Here is a 21,276-nt window from a genome sequence, read left to right as displayed (position 1 = left end):
AGATTCCAAGCCCAGAAGGGACAACTGTCGCTCTAGTCTAACCTCCTGCATCACACAGGCCGGAGCCCTGCCCTGTATTAATCCCTGCTTCAATTCCAACAGCTGTACTGGAGTTAGAGCATCTCTTCTGAAAGCATCCAAACTTCACTGAGCCGTTTCCAGGGATGGCGAACCCACCACAGCTGTCCCAATGGTTAATGACCCTGATTGTTCCAGCTCGGCACCTTATTTCTAGTCCGAATTTGTCTAGCTTCAGCTTCCACCCATTGCACTGTGGTAGACTGGTTAGCCAAACTGAAGAGCCCTCTACTATCAAGCATCTGTTCCCCATGGAGGTACTTACAGATGTAATCAAATTACCCCCGACCTGCAGTATGACAAGGAGCTCAGGCTCTTTAGCTTGAGTCTCTCAATATAAAGTATTGGAAAATAACGCCTTAATCTTTCCCAGGGATCTTCTCTGAGCACCCTCCAATTTTTCCAGATCTTTTTTGGCTTGTGGACAGCAAGACTCTACCCAGCGTATTTGGCACTGGTGTAACAACGAGAGAGAATAACCTACTCCTCAAGATTCCCATTTCTACATCCAAGGATTGCATTAGTCCTTGCAACTCCCAGCCCTACCCCCAACCAGCCAATTTGAATTAAACACACCATTGAAGTTCAGGGACAACATGCCAGCTATGGACCACAGCATATGCCCCCAGAAACCTTTGCAAAATCCTCTACCTAAACTAAGTGCAGAGAACGTGAGTTAACTCCCCTGAAGACACATCCATAGAGCAAGAGCTCTTTAGGACATCTTGCCTGCCAGCTCAGCAATATAATCAAAGCCTTATTGCTATCACCCGGAAGAATGATTAAACTATTAGAAAACCTGCCTTATAGTGACAGAGTCAGAGCTCAATCCATTAGCTTAACAAAGAGAAGGTTAAGGGGTGACTTGATCACAGTGTCTAACTATCCATACGGGGAACAAACATTTAATAATGGGCTCTCCAGTCTAGCAGAGAAAGGTCTAACACGATCCAGTGCCTGGAAGTTGAAGCTAGGAATAAGGTGTACATTTCTGACAGTGGAACAATGTACCAATGGTCATGGTAGATGCTCCATCACCTGTAATTCTGAATCAAGATTGGATTGTTTTCTAACAGATCTGCTCTAGGAATTATTGAATTGCCTGCCCTCAGAGTAAGCCCAGCACGAAGCTCAAAGGCCTCACATCACATTTCCTATCACCCCAGAAGTCAGCAGGGCATCTCTTTCCCTGAGACGTGCATTCTCAGCATGCCATTCATGAGTCACTGCCCTGATGAGGAGGGCTGCAGCACCTGGTGCCAGCCCAGAGGTAAGGCCCAGTATCTCACACACAGTTAGTGCTGGCTGAGCAGGGACAGAGATTCTGCTGCCTAGGAAGAGCAATGCACTGAAAACAGCCAAGCACTTTAAAACGGTAGGAGCAGTTGGCAGCAGGAGCCAGTTCTACCGTCGGAGGAGAATCTAGACCCCATGTGGCTGCAGGTGGCAGCCAGGAGAAGACAGGGATGCTGTCAAGGGCCAGGACTTCCCCTTGTCTTCCCCCGACCCAAGTGACAGAACTTGCCTTACATCCCACTTTGAAGGGCAGGCAACCCTACCACAGCTGACCTTGTCCTCCTCCATTCCAGGCTCAAGAGCCCTGCTCCCCCCCGCCCCCCAACATTATAAATAGGACCTTGAAGGGGTGGGAATTGATTTCTTACTCCCCTCCCCAATTAACTCCACTGAAACACTGTACCAGGGCAGCCTGACTGGAAAAGTGACAGACCTGTCACTGTGGGCAGGTCTGCATTTAACACTGCATTGATGCAGCTGCACCGCTGTTGCACCTAAGCAAAGACACTCCAACACTGACAGGAGAGCTTCTCCCAATCATCTAAGTACTCCACCTCCCCGAGAGGCGGCAGCTGTGCTGAGCGGGAAGCCCTCCCCTTGACATAGCGCTGCCTACACTGGGCGACATAGGTACACAGACATAAGTTGCTAATGTAGACCAAGCCAAAGCAAAGCAAATCAGAGGGAGGGAGGGGCCCACGAGTGGGAATGCTGACAGCACACAGGTCACAGTCATGGGACCTTTAGGAATACCCAGCAGAGGGCAACAGGAGATTAGACAGGGGGTTGCACTATAGTATGACAGCAACAGAGGCAGATGGGGTTAAGAGTTGCATAGGCAGAGGTCTCATGGCCCAGCCGGGAAGGGAAGATCAACACCTGGATACTACACATCAGAACGGTCACCCCTATATGCATAGCACTAGTGCAACTGCACTTGGGGTAGTGCACTGCACTCCAGGCACCTCAGTACTGGAGAGGCTGATGAGCTGGAGGGAAGTCAGAGACTGACTTAGTACACGGCTGTCACGGAGTCCCTGGGCGATGCTCTGGAACTGCTCCCTACGAAGCCAGGCAGGACTCTGGGGAAGTCTCCTCTCTGGGAGCAGCCTGTCTTCAGGACACACAGCTTCCACCTTCCTGGGTCTGACCTCGGAGCATTCAGCATCCTCTGCCCCTCCGTGCGCTTCCCCCAGGGAGTCTGCTCAGGCGGGGTCTTGGGGAAGCCAGAGGGTCCTGCCCCCCAACTCCACAGTCAGACGGGACTCTCAGCCAGCCAGTAAAACAGAAGGTTTATTAGATGATAGGAACATGGTCTAAAACAGAGCTTGTAGGTACAGAGAACAGGACCCCTCAGCTGGGTCCATTTTGGGGGGCAGTGAGCCAGACAACCCCGTCTGCCCTTCACTCCATGTCCCCAGCCAGCCCCAAACTGAAAACTCTCTCCAGCCCCCCCTCCTCTGGGCTTTGTCCCTTTCCCGGGCTAGGAGGTCACCGGATTCCTTTTTCTCCAACCCTTTAGCTCTCACCTTGCAGGGGGAAGGGCCCAGGCCATCAGTTGCCAGGAAACAGGGTGTCGGCCATTCTCTGTGTCCAGACCCCTGCACACACCTGCCCTCTAGGGCTCTGCAACGATCGTACACCCTTATCCCACCCCCTAGATACTTAAGAACTGCATAAGGGAAACTGAGGCACCCCCACACTATTCAGAGGAAACATTAAGAACAGTCCTGCTTTGTCACAATGGCAAACAGCCATGGCCGACGATTAGGTCGCTCACAGAAGCAGCCATGGGGTGCTGCCCAAGCACTTCTATACAGGTGAGGGACTGAATAAGCAAAGGCCAAGCAGTACCATCATGCTGAGGATACACTACATTCAGAAGTTGCCATGCTGAGTATTATGGGACAGCCAAGCCCATCTCTTCCCCCAGTGTGGTCGGGGCAAAACCTTACTCAACGTCTACCCCTTAGCGGGTTGGAGCAACAGACCAAAGTGAGGAAAAAGGCACTGAATTCAGCATTGTTCCCTACAGCCCCAGCAGCACCTGACACATGAGGAGATTTCTAACTCTCAGAAAGGCGGGAAGCAGCCAAGGACTCCAGCCTCCGATCAGGCTGCTTGGAGTGTCTGCCCAAGGAGCAAACCCTCCAGCAGTGTCATTTCCTGAAAAAATCAGACTGCAACCCGGAGATGCTTAGACTTGTGCCTCCCAGAGTAGCTACGGAGATGCCATGAAGACAACTCAGCAGTCTCCTGTACCTAGCAAAAAACTCCAGCACCATGGCACCAACCTCTTGGATTCAAGTCTGGCAGAACAAGTTCAGCAGCTTTAAAATAGGGCAAAGGTGAGCTTTCCCTTCCTACCATTTGATTCCACATGCCTGGTGCAGGTTTGCAAGTCTGAAAAAGACTGAAGAGTTCTGCTGGACCAAAATACTCAAACCCCCAGGTCAGTGAACTCCTGGGGGAGTTCCCTACACAGATCTCTGCAGGAGAACACCCTTAACCAAACAGATTCCTACATCACACAAAAACAACAAGGAGTCCGGTGGCACCTTAAAGACTAACAGATTTATTTGGGCATAAGCTTCTGTGGGTAAAAAACCCACTTCTTTAGAACCCAAGAATGTTAAGCTAGCTCAGGGCTGGTGGCATCACACTAGTGAACTGACTGCATGCTCTGCATCTGTTCCTCTAGTGTACTGGATTTCAAAAGTTCACAAGGCACAAGTGTTAACAGGGAGTGTTTAATAAACTCCATATGGGTAGGGAGGGTCTGGGATTGCAAAAAAACACAACTGGCAGCCAGCCCCATTGCTAAGAAGAAGGAGCCTGTGCAGTTACAGCACAGGCCTGGAGTCAGTTGGTCTAGATTTTATTCCTGCCTCTACTGCAGAATCACCAAGTGACATTAGGCAAGTCACTTCCCATCTCTGCAAGTCAGTTTCGCCATCTGTGAAGGGGGTGGTGTTTCAATATCACTTCCTTGCCTTTCAAGGACTTGGGCAGGCTGCAGGAATGTTTATAAAGCCCTTCAAGGACCTTGAATGAAATCTTAGAAAAGAGCAAAAGGGGGTGTGGAGAGAAGAGAGCAGAAGCAAGTCTCAGAGCCCAGGTCCACTCACTCATACTTGCAGGGCTTGTGCTATGGGGATAAAAAATAGCAGTACAGGCATTCCTGCTTGGGCTGGAGCCTGAGCTCGGAGACTGTGTGTATGTGGGGAGGTGGGAAAAAACAAAAACAAAAAAAAAAAAACCACACACACACAGCCAGGTCTCAGAGCCTGGTCGGGAACATCTGCATTGCTATTTTTATCCCTCTAGCTTGAGCCCTGCAAGCCCAAATCAATTGACCCAGGCTCTTGAGACTCCCTGTCACGGATCTTTTTTGGCAGTGTAGACGTACCCTTCAATTCTCATTGCCTCACAGCAGTGAGTCTATCAAGATGAGCAGCTGCACTAATACGTCTGAACACAGCCTGCTCAAGCAGTGGCACAGAATCAGAAACAAGCAAAGGTAAAAAAGGGAGCAGCAACCAGAGAGGCTTGGCCAGAGCATCGGGAGCAGGAAGGGATGAGATCAGTGTTAACAGAGCAAGAGCTCTTCCTGCCCTGAACTGCCTGCAGTCTATGGGGTGTGTGGAATCTCCAACACTGTGCTAGTAATCAACAACAATTGTGTGGGCAGGTGATTAGACTACACAGCCACAGGCAGCCCAGCCCAATGATGATTAAGAAGGTGGATCCCAGCAGCTCTATACAAATATTGAAAGAGTGGAGAGGCCAAGGCAGAGCAAAACTAGCTGGGGTAGAAGGGGAAGTGTGTGTGGAGGAACAGTGTTACAAGAAAGGGAAGAGTGCAGTTAAGTCCCAAGGGGAACAGCTTCCTGACAGGTACATGGGTTAGGCGGACAGGCTTCCAGAGGCAGAGCCGGAAGTCCCATTCCCTGGCCCAAAGCCCCAGGGGAGCCCACTACTGGGTGAGAACAGACAGGGCTTCACCAGCACCCACCTCGGTTATTTGAAAACATACACAAGTGCAAATTCCATGCTGCAAGGCTTCAATTTGATTGCTGGGACAGCCCCTGTAGTTAGCAGTTACTACTCCACTCTCTTGGCCTGGCTCGGCCTTGGCTGCAGCATCGTACTTCGACAGGGACTGAACAGAGAGCTTGAAGAAGGGCACAGGCACACTAAAGGGTCTGGAAAGCAAGAAGCAGGAGAAAGACTTCGAGGGCTCTGTCTAAGGACTGAAACCCCACCCTGGGATCAGCCCTGACTACCCAAGAGATGCCTCTCCCTTTGCAAGCACAACCTCCCCTGAGGGCTATCTACCTCCCAGCAGAATGCAGCTATCAGCCAGCAAAGGGAGCGTGGAGAAGGGAGAAAGAAAGTTTACTTAGGAGCCAGAACTAGGCTATGGAATGCACTTCTGCAACATCTGACACCCCAGGCCCCCACACCCTGCTCTGAGAGGTCACTTCCCCATAGCCAGCATCTCTCCTCTCCCCTCCCCACACACCCTTTATGTAGGGCAAAGGGCATTTTGTGTTGATAACACTCAGGTGGGGCTCCAATCCTATGGGGAAGTCATGTGTCCCAATAAACCCAAGGCACACGAGCATCTTCACACAGGCTCCCCAGCCCCTACCTCAACAATGGAGAGACTGACAGGTCAAGGCCATAGAGGCAGAGCTGGGATCAGCACCCAGGCTGACCCTGTGCAACAGGGACAGGAAAGGCCTGCCCTCCCTGCAGCCCCACTCTTCCCACCGATCACTAGAGAAAAGCATGATCCACGGCAACCTTTGGATTTGATGCCCATGGGGATGCACCGATCAGCCCAGAACCTGACTGCATATTCCCAGGGGCCCCAGGAAGAGCCTGGGAGACACGGACTGACCTTCATATCACAGGCTGGGATGAGATAAGCCATCCCAGGTGTCCTATAGGCAACAACCAGGATCATAGACTAAGTGATGCTATAAGGCCACAGGGAGCAAGCTAGCTGACCATACCTGGCATCAAAGCAAGGTAGTTTCCTACAGCAGGCTCTCAGGTTTCACTCCCAATAAACAAGTGCCCACCCTGATCCATTCTGAGGATCAGAGTGAACTTACTCCCATAATGATGCCTTCACAGGGCACAGGACGGGAAATGAAGAACCCATGAGATCCCCTGCCCCTAGGCATGTCCACAAACTCTCTAGCCCCCGCTCCTCCACTGGAGCTAGAGAACGCTCCAAGAAGGCAGGAGAGTATAGCATCCAAACTCATACTGCTGTTAGCAGAACGTGACAGCTTCCCCAGCACTCTGGGCCAGCAGGGATGACTGCATTCCCAGAGCCTAGCATCTCTGCTCTTCCCGGCATGGAGAAGTTCCTGTTCTTAGGGACTGGCTCTTTTCCAGAGGCATCTAAACTTGCTCCACCCGTCTGACAGGAAAGGGCAAGACATTTCAGCCAGAGAGCTCCCTCTGCCCCAGCAGCTGTGCAGTGGCAGGGCTCAGGCAGGCCACCATCTAATTGAACATGTGGAGGTTTCTTCCAGAGCCTCTCTGAGGGTTTATGCTCCTCATGGCTCTGCAGCACTGGGGAAGAGCAGAGCACAGAACACCATTCATCCCTCCCCATCGCTGCAGGAGGATCAGTGCCTGTACCTGCCCTGCTCAGTCCGTATGCAGGCCAGGTTCAGGGAGAGAATGCTCTCTCCCTGCTACTACTCCTGTGGGGCATATAGGCGGTTCCCCTGAATCCAGACCAACATGGGGGGAGTAGACAATGCAACCTGAAAGAGACCCTGGGCCTCCCCCCAACTCGCACAGCACCAGGAAGACTCACTCAGCATGGCTCAGAGATTCAGGAAGCACAAGGCTTGCTACCCACTCCCCCACAAACAAACAAGTTGTCCTACCTGCTCTGGAGTGAGTGGGGAATTGGGTCTTGTGCTTCCTCCCACGCAACTCTCTGCCCTGGGGGACCATCTAATTCCCATACCTAGCGGCATTACTCCTCCCCTCATTCCCCCTGAAACTGCACAGACCAGAACCCAGCAGAGGCCTGGCAGCTCCACACCATGTGGTGTGGTAGAGAAAGCAGCATGTAGCAGCTTGGAGCCAGTATGTTACTCTGAAGGCTGGGCACTGTCACTGGAACAAAGAATTGCAGGGTGACCGGTATGCACTAACCTCTAAGGCAGGGGAAGTCAACAGGGGGACCGTGGGCCAAATCCAGACTGCCAGATGCTTTTGAGCAGACCCCAAAATCTTATTTACTTATCATCATAGGGTGGGGGGGAGAGAGAGAGAGACAGAGAAAAATTATTTTTTTCCTCCAGAGTCTGGACCTTGACTATATGTTGACCAAGAAATTTGGACCGTGACAAAAAATAGACTACCCCTGCTCTAGGGGCATGTCTACACTGCATCAGGAAGCAAGCCTCCTAGCCCAGACAGACAGACTCACACTAGCAGGGCTCAAGCTAGTATGCTAAGAATGGCTGTATGGACACTGCGCCTTGGGCAGAGCTTCACTACAAACTTATGTTGACCTAGCTCCATTGCTCAGGGAGTAGGAAAAGTTCATTCCCCTGAGAGACATAGTTAAGCCAACCTAAGCTTCAGTGTAGACACGGCTAACTCGACTTTTCTTCATCAACCTAGCTACCAGCTCCTGGAGAAGTGGATTTACTGCAGAGACAGAAAACCCCTTCTGTTGCGATAGTGTCTACACTGCAGCATTTCTAGTGTAGACACTCCCATAGGCTATCCACCCAAGCACAAGCATAACTGCCCAGGCTTGAGCTCAGATGGCTAGCCTGACTTGCTGCCAGAGCCACAATGTCCACACAGCTATTTTCAGCATGCTAGCTGAGCCCCTCTAGCACCTGTCTGCCTACCCAGGATCATGAGGCAGTGTCCAGCAGTGTCACTCCAGCCCCTAGCCACTAGGCAGGCAGTTTGATTCAGGGAGCCCTCTATACCTGGGAAGCTGTTTAGCAGGTCTGGCTGGAAGGTCAGCACAACCGAGCCCAGGATCTGCCCTGCCCACATTCTGCAAGGTGCAAAGAGGCCCAGCCCAGAGCCTGTAACCCGCAGCAGCAGGATACATGCCTGCCACCCACACAGTGGTTGTTGCCCTTCAGGCCTGGGGCAGAGACCTTCCCAAGGCAAGTTTCCTTAGCTCCCTGACAGGAGGAGTTTCCCGTCTATCAGCCCAGTCTGCTTATCGCCCCTGCAGCCACTTGCCTCTCTCATTTCACCCCTCTCCACCACAGCCACTTCTTTGCCAGGCTGCTGCCTCCAGCGTCTCTGAACTCTCCCATTTCACTAGTTATTAAAGTACCCAAAACAAAGCGAGTCATCCCAGGGGCAGCTGTACAGAGCACGGCAGAGAGACTGCCACTCCTGTTGCCAGGCAGCAGGAGTAAGCCCAGGTGCACATACAAGAACTGCCCACCAGCTCCACAATGCCTCTGTGTACAGCCCCACTTCACCCACCACACATGCTGACCACATCCCAAGAAGGCTCTAAGGAAAGACAAGCACATGCAGAGGGGGAAGAAGCGGGACAGTAAACTGCCGAGTCACCCGCAGTCCCACCCAGGAGTGGGGGCTGACAGCTACTGAATTATGTGGTCCAGATTAGAAATTCTTCTCCCCCTCCCTACACAAGCAGCAGCACAGATCCCCTGTGCACGATAAAGCCACAAGCCTCACGAGAGTCTGGCACTGGCCTCCCAGTGCTAGTGCTGCAAGGGTCCCAAGAGCCTCCTTCCCACAGATGTTCCGGAGAGAAACCCACACAGAGGCCATGCACCTACGCGAGCTGGAGCTCATGAAAGTCAATGTTTTATTACAGGCAGCGCACAAGGCCTGGCACTGCCATCCAGCACAACAGGGAGGGGAGGAGGAATCTCTCAATGGAACATTGATGCAGTGGCCTGGAAGGGAGAAGGAGCTCTCGTGCTACAACGCAGTCAGGCAATGACAAGAGTCAGAGTGCCTTTGCCCTGCAATGCAGAGGTCTGTGCATGGCACCTGCTGCAGGCTCAGCTGCAAAGGGACAGCATGCTGCCCTGCAGCAAGAGGTGGGCACTGTCACATGTGACTGTTCCCAATTGAAGATCCGACCTTCTGCGTCCCCAAACAATTGCCCTCAGCCACCTATCCACCTGGGTCCAGGGGCCTTATTTATACAGCACATGCAGCTTCCCTCCAGCTTTGGCTTCAGAGTGCAGGAGGCATGAATTTGAAACCAAGAAGACAGGGGCCCCACTGGTGCAGCCCCAGCTGAATTTTACCTTCTCTCCAATCAAAGATGCCTCTCTTAGGAACGGGCCCCTGAATTCTTCTCCGGGTCACAGATGTGTTGTTAGCTGTAACAGGACAGGAACTCCCTTAGAACCAAGGCACCCACTAAGGGAGGGGGAAGCAGTAGCAACTGTTGGGGTCAAGGAGAATGGTCCAGCACTGAAGAACTGGGGTGGCCCTCAGGAAGAGCTTCAGTAGCCCAGGTGAGAGATGATGCAGGCAGAGCGAGGTGCTCAGAAGGGGTAGAGCCATCAGGTATGTGACAAGGCTGCCAAAGAAGGCCAGGTATACGAGATGGGAGACAAGAGTAAATTTCAGAGGGGAGGACTGGGAGTAGCAGAGACAAGCAAGGGTGTGAACGAAGAGGAAGAATAAGATGGCACTGGGCTCCTTTGCCTTGGAGAGAACAGAGGGCAAGCCCGGAGAGGAATCTGTGCCACCCACTTGACATTTGCAGCTCCTGTTGTTGGAGCACCTGGCCTGAGGCAAGCATGCAGCATTACAGCAGGGCAGGATGTGTGCCTGGAGACTGAAAGGACACCAGCTCACGCCTGGGACACACGCATTTTCACCCTGCGTGCTGGAGGCTGCACCTAGGGAGGGGCGCTGGTCAGAACTGGGCCTGCGGCCGGCACAGGCGGTGAAGCCTTCTGCACAAGGGGAACACGTATGTGCCGTCCCTGCACCAAGTGGGAGCACACAACAGAGTCAGGCCCGTTTAGCCACCCAGCCACCCCCTCCCCAAGGATGGCCACTCTCCAGGAAGCCACAGCAACACCTTCTCCCCAGCTGAGCCGGCTACCCGAGGCCAACAGGCTTCCCCCCAAAGCCAGCCAGAGCCCCTCTCCGCAGGGACTCGGGGTCACGCTCGTGACCTCCAACCCGAACCTGCAGGCACGGCAAATGCTGCCCCCCGGCGCCCCCCCCGTCCCTTCCCCCGCTCCTTCCCGGCCAGGGCCAGGCGGCAGCGGGGCGCCAGCCCCCAGGCTGCGCGCGGCCGCGACCGGACCCAAGCAGGGCTGGGCCGCGCCCCGCACCCCGGGCCGGGCGCGCTGCGGGGCCGGCTCTGGCTCTGGGGGCCGAGGGGCAGCGGGTCCAGGGGTCCAGGGCCCGGCTGCGGCACCCGGCTCCGCACAGAGCGAGCCCCAGGGCCCGGCTCCGCGGGGCGGGCGGGCACCGGGACCCCCCAAGGGCCAGGCCGGGGGGCCCTCGGGAACCGAGCCCGGCCCTGTCCCCCCCCGGCTCTGGCAGGGCCCCGCGGCCCGGAACGGACCGGCCCGGCCCCGGCGCCCCCGGCCGCGCATCGGGCCCTTCCCCAGCGCGGGGCCCGGCGCCATCCGCCCCCCGGCCCGCCCGGCCCCACTCACCGGCCGCGGAGCCGCGCCTGCCTCCCTCCCTCCCGCCGGCAGCAGAGAGCGGGCGGCGGCCCCCGGCGCTGGGCACGGCCCGACTCGGCCCCGGGCACCGCCACGGCAGGGCCGCCCGGGCCAATCACAGCGGCGGCCCCGCCCCGGCCACGGGGGGGGCAGGAGCGGGGGGGGGCAGGGCTGTGAGGGGGCAGGGGGCGGGCTCTGAAGGGACAGGGTTGGGGCAGGACTGTGAGGGGGCAGGGGGCGGGCTCTGAAGGGGCAGGGTTGGGGCAGGACTGTGAGGGGGCAGGGGGCTCTGAAGGGGCAGGACTGGGGCAGGAGCAGAGGGGGAGGGGCAGGGCTGTGAGGGGGCAGGGGGAGGGCTGTGAGGGGGCAGGGCTTTCGGGGAGAGGGAGAGGGCTCTGAAGGGGGTGGGGGCAGGACCAGAGGGGGCAGGGGGCGGGCTCTGAAGGGGCAGGCAGGGCTTTCAGGGAGCAGGAGAGGGCTCTGAAGGGGCAGGGGGACAGGGCTGTGAGGGGGCAGGGCTGGGGCAGAGGGCTCTGAAGGGGCAGGGCTGGGAAGGGGCAGGGGGAGGGATGGGGGAGGGGGCTCTGAAGGGGCAGGACTGTGAGGGAGCAGGGCTGGGGCAGGAGCAGAGGGGGAAGGGGGCTCTGAAGGGGCAGGGGCAGGGGGAGAGGCAGGGCTTTTGGGGAGTGGGAGAGGGCTCTGAAGGGGCAGGAGCAGAGGGGGCAGGGCAGGGCTTTCGGGGAGCGGAAGAGGGCTCTGACAGGGCAGGGCTGTGAGGGGGCAGGACACATTAGGGAGCAGGGGCTAGGAGCCTCCCCAAGCTCAGGTGGAGGGGCCTGTGGGAGGAGGCACAGCTGCCTTCCCAGCCTCCATGCGGCACAGCCCACTTCTGCCCCTTCCTTGGGTTGTGACTTCTGTTGCTGTCACCCTCGTGTCCCTCTCTTGTGGGGCAGGACCCCCCCCTCCCCAATAGTCAGTTATTCCCAGGGGTCCTGGCAGGCCACAGGACTGAGCTCTCTATTCAGGTCACATCCTGACTCTTGCATTCTATACATCAAAGTGCGTATTGTGCCCTGCCCCCATCTACCAGCTTTGCTGAGGGGGAAGTGCCAGCTTTTATAAGCCCCCCTCCCCTTGGCCACCAACACACCTGAGACTTATTGGGTCAAGAGGGTTTCAAGTGGAACTGGCTCCACACACAGGGACAACTTTCCAGATAACAAGGGGCTGCTAGCACTGCTTGCTGGAGGGTGCATGCTCAGACCTGGGAGGGTAGCATAAATATTTAATTCTCAGGGCACCACCTCTAGGTTAATCTGGAAGATCTTCTCAGACCAAACACTCCCCATCCTCTCTTCTGTTTCACATATCATCCCATGATATTGCATCATTATGAGGCACCGTTGCCAAACTCAGTTAAGAGCCACAAATTCCACAATCAACAGAGCAAAGTTACAGTTCAAATCAGAGATGGGAGAATACAAAGGTTCAGAGTTCAGATAGATATCCACAAAGAGATCCTTGTATGACTGTGGAGGCTTCTAACCCTTCCTGTGAGCCTCCCTTTGGTGGGCCTTGATTTCCACTCTGTCTCCTCAGCAGCACCAGATACTACAATGACTGGAGCCAAATAGATTACCTAAATTAGAGACCCTTGGAGGGATGGGAAAGTTTAGGCACTGCCAAGCCAATATTTAATGGGAAGTAGAAACTTTGAAAGCAGAAACCATGAGTGTGATAATGAACACATGAGTTCATAGTGTGATATGGTAACAAAACCGAATTGACCCCAATGCCTCAGTGTGGTACTAGGAAGTACAGTGCTGCAGGAGTAGGGTGGGGACTCATCAGGGGACCCTCTCCCCGCCACGTATTGTCTAGACTAATATTTAAAAGCGTGATGCTAGCCCGCATTACAAACACCAGCCAGGACAACACATCTTACAGGCATACATTACACTTTTAAATCCTCTTCTAGAGAAGGCCTCAATGAGTCCAGATCCCAGTGTACTGGCCATGGGCTCCTGAAACTGCCATCTTTCCTGTGATACTTCAGTAGCTTTATTTAGTCAGATGTTTTTTTAGGCCAGAGGGAACCATTAGGTCATCTATGCAATTTGGCATCCTGTTGACTCAGACTGCAGGGCTCTTTAATTGGGCTGTAGACATTCTGGCTCAGGCTCCAGCCTAATCTCTGGAACCCTCTCACCTCACATGGTCCTAGTGCTCAGCCTCCAGCCTAAGCCCGGAAGCCTACAGTGGAATTAAACAGCCCCACAGCCCGATGAGCCCGAGTCAGCTGGCATGGCCCAGCTGTGGGTTTTAATTGCAGTGTAGACATACCGCTAGTCTGATCTCCTGTCTACCACTGGCCAGATAATTTTATTCATTTACCCCACTATTGCGACCAATAGTTTGTGCTTGACTAAAGCATCTCTTCCAGAAAGGCCTCCACTTCCTTGGGAGTTTGTCCTAGTAGTAGGTCACCCTCAGTAGGAAACATTTGTGCCTAATTACTAATTTGATTGTCTGGCTTCAGCTTCCAGCCATTGGTCCTTGTGTGCCTTTCTCCATTAGATTAGAGAGCCTTTTAGTACCTGCTGTTTTCTTCCTATGAAGGTACTTACATGCTAATCAAGTCACCTCTTGATTTTTTTTTAAATAAACTAAACAGATTGGAGTTCTTTAAGTCTCTCACTTAAGGCATTTTCTCCAGCCCTCCAATCCCTTGTGTGTAGAATCAATCATAGAATATCAGGGTTGGAAGGGACCTCAGGAGGTGATCTAGTCCAACCCCCTGCTCAAAGCAGGGCCAATCCCCAACTAAATCATCCCAGCCAGGGCTTTGTCAGGCCTAACCTTAAAAACCTCTAAGGAAGGAGATTCCACCACCTCTCTAGGTAACCCATTCCACTGCTTCATCACCCTCCTCGTGAAAAAGTTTTTCCTAATATCCAACCTAAACCTCCCCCACTGTAACTTGAGACCATTACTCCTTGTTCTGTCATCTGCTACCAGAGATCAGTCTAGATCCATCCTCTTTGGAACCCCCTTTCAGGTAGTTGAAAGCAGCTATCAAATCCCCCCTCATTCTTCTCTTCCGCAGACTAAACAATCCCAGTTCCCTCAGCCTCTCCTCATAAATCATGTGTTCCAGACCCCTAATCATTCTTGCTGGACTCTTTCCAATTTTTCCACATCCTTCTTGTAGTGTGGGGCCCAAAACTGGACACAGTACTCCAGATGAGGCCTCACCAATGTCAAATAGAGGGGAACGATCACGTCCCTCGATCTGCTGGCAATGCCCCTACTTATACACCCCAAAATGCCATTGGCCTTCTTGGCAACAAGGGCACACTGTTGACTCATATCCTGCTTCTCATCCACTGTAACCCCAGGTCCTTTTCTGCAGAACTGCTGCTGAGCCATTCGGTCCCTAGTCTGTAGCGGTGCATTGGATTCTTCCATCCTAAGTGCAAGACTCTGCACTTGTCCTTGTTGAACCTCATCAGATTTCTTTTGGCCCAGTCCTTTAATTTGTCTAGGTCCCTCTGTATCCTATCCCTACCCTCCAGCATATCTACCACTCCTCCCAGTTTAGTGTCATCTACAAACTTGCGGAGGGTGCAGTCCACGCCATCCTCCAGATTATTAACGAACATATTGAACAACTACACCGCTGCAGCTGTGCCACTGTAGGGTCTCCAGCGTAGCCGCTCTACGCTGATGGGAGAGAGCTCTCCCGCCAGCATAATTAAACCACTCCCAATGAGCAGTGGTAGCTATATCGGCAGGAGAGCGTCTCCCTCTAACATAGCACTGTGCACACCAGAGCTTTTGTCGGTGAAACTTGTGTCAGTCAGGGGTGTGATTTTTTTTTCACACCCCTGAGCAAAATAAGTTATACCAACAAAAGCGCTAGTGTAGACAGCCTGAGAATCCCATAACACCTTTCACAAGTGCAGGGATGTTTGCTGCAGGATCTCAGACATCTCCTAGTGTGAGGTCCTCCACTTCCTGCAGGTTAACTGGGACACCATCCTTGCCTCCCTGCCATGAACTCTCTGCAGAGCCCTGAGTTTGGCAAGAGGAGGATTCCCATGCTGTGCAGAGTGTAAGTGTAAGGTGTCAGTGTTACTACAGCTATGTAAAGCAAAGGGGAGGGGAAGAGATTGTCTCAGATGTTACAAGCCCCCCTGCTCCCAAGCTGCAGCAGCACTGGAGAGCTAAGCTAGCACCCCCACCCCCAGAGAGCCACACTTTGAGGGTGCACGAAAAATCTTTATCTTTTTCCTCTGTCCAGTTGCTCCTCACCTCACATCTCAGCTACAGACCCCAATCACAACACTGCTGCCAAAAAATCAGTTTCCAGGCGCATCACTTCAGTGTGTCACAATTCTGTCTACCCTTTCCCAGTCCCTCTTTAAGTCCCTCCACTGGCTTCCACTTCCTTATTTCCTCAGAAACAAGCATCTCATCCTCACCTTGAACACCCCTCATGACTTATCCCAGCCCCACTTATTGCATCTATCATCTTATTGCATCATTGTCTCCTGCCTCTGGTCTGCCAATGTCCATCCTTCGCTGTTTCCCACAAGCATATCCCTCCCCGCTTTTTCACTGCTGGCTCTGGCACAAACTCTGAGAGTCATCACCTTATCCCACCCAGAGTCCTCTGTGTCAAGAGGCCTCCAGGGCCCATCAGCTAATAGCAGGTACTTGTTGCAGCAGGCACACAACTAACCTATGTATAAACTTACTCTGATTATTGGTCCCATTTCCTCCCACACAACCACCCACTTCACTCCACCTGTGGTGACTTGTCATTAACCTAGGCCTGGTCTACACTTTAAATTTAAATTGATCTAGCTACAGTGTGCAGGGTGCACCCCAGCAATGCTGACTTACCCCCTGGGGGAAGCTGCTGCTAGGCTGACGGAAGAACACTTCTGTTTACCCAGCTCCCGCCACTCAGGCAGGTGCAACTCCTACAGTGATGGGAAAAACCCCTTTTGTCACTGCAGGCTGCGTCTACACTACAGGCTTATGATGACACAGCTACAGTGTGATAGCTGTATACTATAGACCCCATGGTGTAGACATGGCCCGGGAGCAATGATACGCAGACCTCAGTGGTTCAGGAGCCAGATTAGCAATCAACAGTACCCAAAAGAGCCACAGTGGTGTGAATTCATTTCCCTCCCTTTACTATAGTACTATATAGCCATACTGAAGCATTATTTTTATATATATATATATATATACACACACACACACACACACACAAACACACAGCAAAGTGACTGACCAAGTGTTATTATATCAACTACAGTTCACTAACAACACAGTAAAAGCATCCGGACTGTGATCCAATTATTAACCACTGGTTTGATATCATGGGCTGCAAAAAGCCACAGGAGACACATCAAAGAGCCACTTGAGGCTCACAAGCCTCAATCTGAGTATTGCTGGGCAGGGGTTATCACACCTGAAACCACTCTCAAAGGAACAGAGAGGGATAGCTGGTCTAAGCCTGGCCACAGACCTGGCCCTGGGAAAGTTTCGCAAGTGAGAGAAAGGGTCTCCTCCAGGCAGCGGATAAAGTTGATGCCAACTGAAGATTGGAGGGCTTTCAAAAAGCTAGGCCATAGCCCAGAGCAGAGCTATGGGGTTGGTGCAGGAATCGGTAGGTGGGATTCTCTGGCCTGTGTTATGCAGGAGGTCAGAGTGGATGATCATAGCAGTCTCTGTAAGGCTGGCTGAATCAACTGAAGTCTTGAAGCTCTTCCCTGGCCAATTCCAATCCCTGATGACTCAGACCAATACACTATTACTGCCAACCACAGGGGCACCATGTGCAGCGCTGGAGGGAAATGGACCAGACCCACATCCCCTTCCCCAGCAAGTGACAGGGGGCAGCATCTCACCCATTAGGAGCCACCCTGCTCTTCTCCCAAGAGCTCAGCACAAGGGCTTCCAGCAAGAGATCAGTGCTGGGAATCAGATCCCCAGCTATGCTCTTGCATAGCTGTGCTCAGCCCGCACTGGGGGCTGGCCTTGCATAGCCCCTCCCCAACCTTGGCAGTGCAGAGAGTACCCTCCCCACGCAACCCCCTCACTGCCCTGCTGGGAACCAGCCCTGCAACCCCCACCCCCCATGTAATGCAGAGAGCACCCTGCCAGGGATCAGCCCTGTGCCCCTTCCCTGCACCCCCCAGGTAATGCAGAGAGTACCCTGCTGGGGACCAGCTCTATGCCCTTCCCCCCCCCCCCATCATTCCCCCCCCAGGTAATGCAGAGAGCACCCTGCTGCAGACCAGCTCTATGCCCTTCCCCCCCCTTCATACCCCCCCCCCAGGTAATGCCGAGTACCCTGCCTGCTGGGGACCGACCCTGTGCCCCATCCCCCTACCCTACCCCCCCCCGGTAATGCAGAGTACCCTGCCCTGTGCCCCCCCACAGGTAATGCAGAGAGCACCCTGCTGGGGACCAGCTCTATGCCCTTCCCCCCCCCTTCATCCCCCCCCCAGGTAATGCCGAGTACCCTGCCCTGTGCCCCCCCCAGGTAATGCAGAGAGCACCCTGCTGGGGACCAGCTGTATGCCCTTCCCCCCCCTTCAACCCCCCCAGGTAATGCCGAGTCCCCCGCCCCGGTCCTGTGCCCCATCCCCCTGCCCTGCCCTACCCCCCCGGTAATGCAGAGTACCCTGCCCTGTGCCCCCCCGCAGGTAATGCAGAGAGCACCCTGCTGGGGACCAGCTCTATGCCCTCCCCCCCCCCTTCATCCCCCCCCCAGGTAATGCCGAGTACCCTGCCCTGTGCCCCCCCCAGGTAATGCAGAGAGCACCCTGCTGGGGACCAGCTCTATGCCCTTCCCCCCCCCCTTCATCCCCCCCCCAGGTAATGCCGAGTACCCTGCCCTGTGCCCCCCCCAGGTAATGCAGAGAGCACCCTGCTGGGGACCAGCTGTATGCCCTTCCCCCCCCTTCAACCCCCCCAGGTAATGCCGAGTCCCCCCCAGGTAATGCCGAGTCCCCCGCCCCGGTCCTGTGCCCCATCCCCCTGCCCTGCCCTACCCCCCCGGTAATGCAGAGTACCCTGCCCTGTGCCCCCCCGCAGGTAATGCAGAGAGCACCCTGCTGGGGACCAGCTCTCTGTCCTCCCCCCCCCCCCCCTTCATCCCCCCCAGGTAATGCCGAGTACCCTGCCCTGCCGGGGACCGGCCCTGTGCCCCCATCCCTCTGTCCTGCCCTGCACCACCGGTAATGCAGAGTACCCTGCCCTGTGCCCCCCCCAGGTAATGCCGAGTCCCCCGCCCCGGTCCTGTGCCCCATCCCCCTGCCCTCCCCCCCCCCCGGTAATGCAGAGTACCCTGCCCTGTGCCCCCCCCAGGTAATGCCGAGTCCCCCGCCCCGGTCCTGTGCCCCATCCCCCTGCCCTCCCGGTAACGCAGAATACCCTGCCCTGTGCCCCCACCCAGGTAATGCTGAGTGCCCCGCCCCGGTCCGGTCCTGCGCCCCCGGGAGCCGCGGCCATGACGGAGGCCGGGCCCGGCGCTGCCCGCAGCGGGACTCACCCGCCTGGCGCTGCCCGGAGCTCGCGGCGCTTCCTGCCCTGGCGACGCGGCCGCCTCGCGCCGTCACCCCAGCGCTCAGGGGCCGCCCCCGGCGCTCGGCAGCCGCTGATTGGCCCGGCGGCCGGGGCGGGGCGGGGCGGGGCGGAGCGAGCCGCCCCTCAGCGCCCCCTCGCGGCGCGGGGGCGCACGGCGCGGGCGGAGCCTGGCCCGCCTGCTGCAAGCCGGGCTCGCCCCGCTGCGGCCCCGCCCGCCTGGGCGTGCTGCTTGGAGGGGCCCGGGGCCGAGCCCTGGCGGGGCCGAGCCTGGAGCTCCGCCGCCTGCCCGCGTTCGCCTGGCTCGGCCCGGCCCAGGGTTAGTGCGAGCCAGTGCCCCGGCCGGCCGGCCCGTGGCGCAGAGCCCCCACTTCGTGCGCTCGGGTCTGAGACCCTCCAGAGCTTCCTGATGATTTAGGCCTGTGACCTGTGGTACCAGGGCACCTAGGAGCCCGAGCCAGCGGCGGTGCTAGGCGCTGTACAAACACCGAACAAAGAACAACAAAAGACCAGCTGAGTCTATCTCCGTTGCCAAGGCAGGGCCTTTTCCTCTTTGCCCGTTTCCTTGGGTCTGGGGCAGCCCCGTTTTAAAAGACCCTAGTGCAGGGGCTCCCTGAGGTGCTAAATCCCCAGCCTGGTACAGCTTCCCATCAGGGAGTTTGCCTCTGATGCTCCGCCTAAATTGTCCCTCTCTTAATTTCGCCCATTAACTCCTTTTCCCACCCAGCAGAATTCGTCTCTCCCCTCGGTCCTTTCACTCCTGATGCTCCCCTTCATGGCCGCACAGCCAAGCTCTGCGTTTTCTAGCCCGTTCAATATGTCAGCCCCTCACTTTCTTGCTGTTCTCTGAACTGCCTCCACTTTGTGCCTATCTACCTGAGAGGGCTTTGTATAGAGAGACAATGACCTTCCTTCCCTGATGCCTCTGCCCCTACGGCCCCAAATAGCAGTGGCCTGTTTCTAGCCATATTCCATTGCAACTGTGTCTTGTTACCTTCTCCCCGCTTGGGCTCTCTCATTTCTTCCTGTTCCCTGCGTTTCTTCTTCCCATTGAGTTTTTGGGCTCAGATTAGTCCCCAGGAGGATTAGTTGCACTGACCCGGCCTTTGAAGTGCTGGCGTGGCATGAGTTACTGAGCGGGCACTGCAGCGTTCTGTACCCCTAGTGCTTTCATACCTGCCAGTAGCCCAGTCGGGCGATGACAAGTGAAAGTGAGGCCAGGTCATCGTCTGCCAGGATGGGACACCACAGGTGCCGGCTTTCTGATTTCCCCTGGGGTGCTCGACACCCCACCCCCATTCTGCCTCTTCCTGCCTCCATTCTGCTCCTCCCCCCCTTCCCACCCATTCTGCCCCCTCCCCCAAGTATGCCCCGTCCTCACTCCACCTCTTCCAGCCCCTGCTCCTTCCCCTCCCCCACAGCGCCTCCTGCCCACCGCTGAACAGCTGATCAGCAGGAGGTGCTGGGGGGTAAGGGGAGGAGCCGATCGGCAGGGCCGCCAGCAGGCAGGAGGTGCTGGGGGGGAGGAGGATTTGGCTGCTGGCAGAACTGTCGCTCCACCCTGAGTCATTCCCCTAAACTGAGGAAGTAGGAAACACAGAGTCACCCCCAAAGTAGGTGAGGGGGCAGGACTGGTTGCTTCCTTTGATTTCACACTCCAGTTTGCAGCTCTCAGGGCCACCCAGCCCATGGGGATTTCATGAGGTTAATCACCTTCCCCAGCCAGTCCTGGAGCCTGGTCTAGCCTGCTTACCATTCCGTCCTGTCCAAGAACTGGGAGCACTGACCTCACTTCCAGAGTTCGGTAGGGCCACACCCCCTGCTTGTACCCCCACAGCACATCTCCGCACTTCTCTAGCTCCAGGGGTGCTACCAAGAATCTAATAACACAACTGTGCATTTAAACCGAACATCTTTCATCAGAGCCACCAAACATTATTGCTCTCTCAACCCCTGTGGGGCGGCTGGCAGATTAACCCCTGTGTGCAGCTGGGAAGAACAGCAGAGAAACTTCCCCATAGTCACCCAGCAATTCAGGGTCAGAGCTGGGAACAGAAGCTTGGAGTCCTGATCACACACTCCTGCTCTGGCTACTGGTCAATACCCCACTTCCAGCACCAGTAATAAACCCCAGGAGTCCTTAGTACCAGTCCTCTGATGGCCCATCAGAGCATGTTCCAGGATCCATGTGCCTCTTAGCTATTGCTCTCTCTCTTGCTTTTGGTCACAAGCTCACTATCCAAGTATTGCACTGTACTGTTTGGTGGGGTGAGTCCAAACTAAATTTCTTTATAACTGCTCCCCTCCCTCGTCCCATCAGTCCAGCACTATCACACGTGTGAGAGAGAGCAGATACCCGAACAGAGCAGCTCATACACACTCCTGCCTTGCGTCCACATCATGTGTTTGTCAGCTGCTGGACCGGCTCATCGACTGAGACAAACAGTTGGCCATCTCTTGATGTCTTCAAACCAGACTGGACGCCTTTCTGGAGGAGATGCTTTTATCAAACACAAAAAGAAAAGGAGTACTTGTGGCACCTTAGAGACTAACAAATTTATTTGAGCATAAGCTTTTGTGAGCTACAGCTCACTTCATCGGATGC

At 55.3% G+C, this 21,276-nt stretch overlaps 1 protein-coding gene across 17 annotated transcripts in view; it reads right to left on the bottom strand.

Moving 5' to 3' along the window:
* ELOVL1 (ELOVL fatty acid elongase 1) overlaps nt 1-18,770 on the bottom strand; it is a 32,238-nt gene extending 13,468 nt beyond the window's left edge. For 2 of the 17 annotated variants that reach the window (XM_037906058.2, XM_043552838.1), the window contains exons 1-2: nt 11,055-11,177; nt 9,678-9,752 (exon numbers count right to left, since the gene is read on the bottom strand). The gene's annotated coding sequence lies outside the window, so the exon portion shown is untranslated. Of the gene's footprint in view, nt 1-5,389; nt 5,580-9,677; nt 9,753-11,054; nt 11,178-18,539 lie in introns of those variants that run through there. The other 15 variants (XM_037906048.2, XM_037906054.2, XM_037906049.2 and 12 more) reach the window with 14 other exon arrangements.
* Between the last annotated feature and the right edge of the window lie 2,506 nt (nt 18,771-21,276).

This window comes from Chelonia mydas, chromosome 8, assembly GCF_015237465.2.
Source record: "Chelonia mydas isolate rCheMyd1 chromosome 8, rCheMyd1.pri.v2, whole genome shotgun sequence".
NCBI lineage: Eukaryota > Metazoa > Chordata > Testudines > Cheloniidae > Chelonia > Chelonia mydas.
Note: the sequence above shows the minus strand (reverse complement) of the source record. Positions and strands in the feature narration are given on the sequence as shown.